This window comes from Gymnogyps californianus, chromosome 1 (assembly GCF_018139145.2).
Source record: "Gymnogyps californianus isolate 813 chromosome 1, ASM1813914v2, whole genome shotgun sequence".
NCBI classification, from domain to species: domain Eukaryota; kingdom Metazoa; phylum Chordata; class Aves; order Accipitriformes; family Cathartidae; genus Gymnogyps; species Gymnogyps californianus.
In genome coordinates this window covers 140142695-140146358 of record NC_059471.1, presented here as the reverse complement: position 1 = coordinate 140146358, position 3664 = coordinate 140142695, and positions in this window count along the sequence as shown.

The following is a 3664-nucleotide window of genomic DNA, read 5'->3' as shown; positions in this document are numbered from 1 at the left end:
CACTCAGTGCATAAGGAATTGCCTGGATGGTCACACTCAAAGAGTTGCGGTCAACGGCTCGATGTCCGAGTGGAGACCAGTGACAAGTGGTGTTCCTCAGGGGTCGGTATTGGGACTGGTGCTGTTTAACATCTTTGTTGGCGACATGGACAGTGGGATTGAGTGCACCCTCAGCAAGTTTGCCGATGACACCAAGCTGTGTGGTGTGGTTGATACTCTAGAGGGAAGGGATGCCATACAGAGGGACCTTGACAGGCTAGAGAGGTGGGCCCATGAGAACCTCATGAAGTTCAACAAGGTCAAGTGCAAGGTCCTGCACATGGGTTGGGGCAATCCCAAGCACCAATACAGGCTGGGCAATGAGTGGATTGAGAGCAGCCCTGTGGAGAAGGACTTGGGGGTATTGGTGGATGAAAAACTGAACATGACCCGGCAATGTGTGTTTGCAGCCCAGAAAGCCAACCATATCCTGGGCTGCATCAAAAGAAGCGTGGCCAGCAGGTCAAGGGAGGTGATTCTCCCCCTCTACTCCGCTCTTGTGAGACCCCACCTGGAGTACTGTGTTCAGCTCTGGGGCCCCCAGCATAAGAAAGACATGGACCTGTTGGAGTGGGTCCAGAGGAGGGCCACAAAGATGATCAGAGGGCTGGAGCACCTCTCCTGTGAAGACAGGCTGAGAGAGTTGGGGTTGTTCAGCCTGGAGAAGAGAAGGCTCCGGGGAGACCTGTCGTGGTTTAACCCCAGTCAGAAGCCAAGCACCACACAGCCGCTCCCTCACTCCCCGTCCCCCCCTCCCTGCTCCCAGTGGGATGGGGAGGAGAATCAGGAAAGAAGGCAGGACTCATGGGTTGAGATAAGAACAGTTTAATAACTAAAGTAAAATATAATATTAACTATAATAATAATGAAATATAATAATAATAGTAATGAACAGGAATATAACAAAAAAAAAGGGGGGGGGGGGAAACCCAGCGATGCACAATGCAGTTGCTCACCACCCGCTGACTGACGCCAGAGCTGTGACCCGCCCCTCCTGGCCAACCCCCCTGTTTATATACTGGGCATGATGTTCCATGGTATGGAATACCCCTTTGGCTAGTTCAGGTCAGCTGCCCTGGCCATGCTCCCTCCCAGCTTCTTGCACACCTGCTTGCTGGCAGAGCATGGGAAACTGAAAAGTCCTTGGCTTAAGATAAGCGCTACTTAGCAACAGCTAAAACATCAGTGTGTTATCAACAGTATTCTCACACTAAATCCAGAACCCAGCACTGTACCAGCTACTAAGAAGAGAGTTAACTCTGTCCCAGCTGAAACCAGGACAAGACCTTATAGCGGCCTTCCAATTCCTAAAGGGGGGCCTACAAGAAAGCCAGAGAGGGACTTTTTACAAGGGCATGTAGTGACAGGACAAGGGGTAATGGCTTTAAACTGAAAGGGTAGATTTCGATTAGATGTAAGGAAGAAGTTCTTCACTGTGAGGGTGGTGAGGCACTGGGACAGGTTGCCCAGAGAGGCTGTGGACGCCCCCTCCCTGGAAATGTTCAAGGCCAGGTTGGATGGGGCTTTGAGCAACCTGGTCTAGTGGAAGGTGTCCCTGCTCATGGCAGGGGGGTTGGAACTAGATGATCTTTAAGGTCCCTTCCAACCCAAACCATTCTATGATTCTATGATTATTAACTTCAGCTTAATGCTATTAACAGCAATTAATCCTCTTTTTTGTTCAACTTCATGAGATTTATGCAAGTTTAGGATTTGAAAATAATATTGTTATATTAGCATAAAACTGCTAATGCAGGGATAAATAGTGAAATCACTATTTATTCACTGTCTGTCCAGTGAAAATTCACTGTCTATCCAGATGCTACCATGCTGTCCATCATTAACATGCCTACTCAGTTCACAGTTAAGTGAGTCTTCTAGCACACTAGGACTCTGAATTCCATCTAAAGACTCCTGCTGACTGATTAGAAAATTAATGTATTTTTATATATATACATATATAGTATATCTAGCAATCTAGTACAAGATTTCTAATAAAATTAGGAATTTTCTTACTACATTAAGGCTTTTGCTTATATTATTTGTTGCTTGCAGTGTATATTAACCCTCAATAATCATAACCTTCCGTAAGATTCGCACATCACTTTAGTTCTTAATGTCAGATTACTGTGCAATAAAACAATATCAGGTAGCAGACAACAGCCTGTTTCTTGGTCTGCACATCTAGTAAATAACAAAGTGCAAAAATTCAAAATTTTTTGAGTTGGAGTATTTTTGAAGTTTTGAATGAAGGAGGGAAAACTAAGAATTTTGCTACCAACATCAGTGCATCCAAGACTCAAGTCTAAAAATACAAGCAGCGTAGATCAAATTTTGTTATGTTAATTTTTGTCTCTTCCTCTAGCTCTAATAAATAATGCTATTAGCCAGTTTCCCTGATGGCATTTAGAATTTCTAGTATTTTAGCATATTACTTAAATCATAAGACAGAGTGCATCAGTTCCTGTGTATCGGGCCTTCATTCGGGAAGATGCTTAATGTAGTTTGTCACTTTAAACAGGAGTCATCTTGTTCGATTAAGAGCATTGTTCAGGTACTCAAAAGTTACACTCGTGTTTAAATTCCTTGCTGCATAGGAGATTTGTTTCTGAAAGTAATATATGCCACTTTTGACAAAACCAAACAATTTCTGTCTTGCCAACAGATGATACATGTTTGGATTCAGGCAAATTGCCAAAAAGGCTCCACTATATTATCTTTCTCGCATGTTAAAAAATTGCCCTTAGTACATCAGAGGGCCTAGTATAGGCAAATCTGTTTGAAATTCAGATTCTAAAGCAGTTGCAAATGGCTAGTTTAGGAGCAATGAAAATTTTAGTCTACAGCAGAAGTTGCATTGCCTTGTTTTCTTTAGCCCTGTAGGACACACTTGAGACCTCTGCTTGTGTGGATATCTTTTAATATGAACTGAATGTAGTCTGAAAATTATACTTCTGATCAGCGTAGTAGATTTATTTTTCCTGTTCCTCACTGGGAAGCCAAACTGGCTGTTTGAAAGGAGACACAGCAGGTACAAACAAAAAGATTTGCTTTTAAATTACTTCAGGATGTTACAATCTCTTTGTTCTTCTCTTAGTACTTCTAGAAGATTGAGAGAATTGTAAAAATGCTATAATGTTGTTTTCATTCTCATAGTAATCTCAGTGTTTGTATTTAATTTCCATAATGAATTTAATATACAACTCATAACTAACAGTAACTACCAGTAATGCTTTGAGCACACTATGGACATCATAAAACCAGAAATAGCATTTGTACCATTTGCCTTCAACTAACACTTTTCATGCTGACCCCTCCAAGGTCCGTGATAAAATCATGTTGCACTTGTGCTAGTGCCTCAAGTGGGGACTTGTTAGACCCTTACAGACTTGATACAAACAGTCACAGAGCTGGAAGGGAAGGCCCCAAATTCCAGTGCAGCAGAGCAAGTACTTCAATGAGTTGCTCCTGTCCCTTCGTATACCTGCATTACTAGTTATAAGACATCAGCCTCTGGTTATGCTGGATATGTCTGGCTATCCCTTCAAACAGCTGTACTTCATGTATTTCCAGTGTTTGGTCACACTGCGTGTATATATTTACAATTTGATGGGAGCTGAGTAGC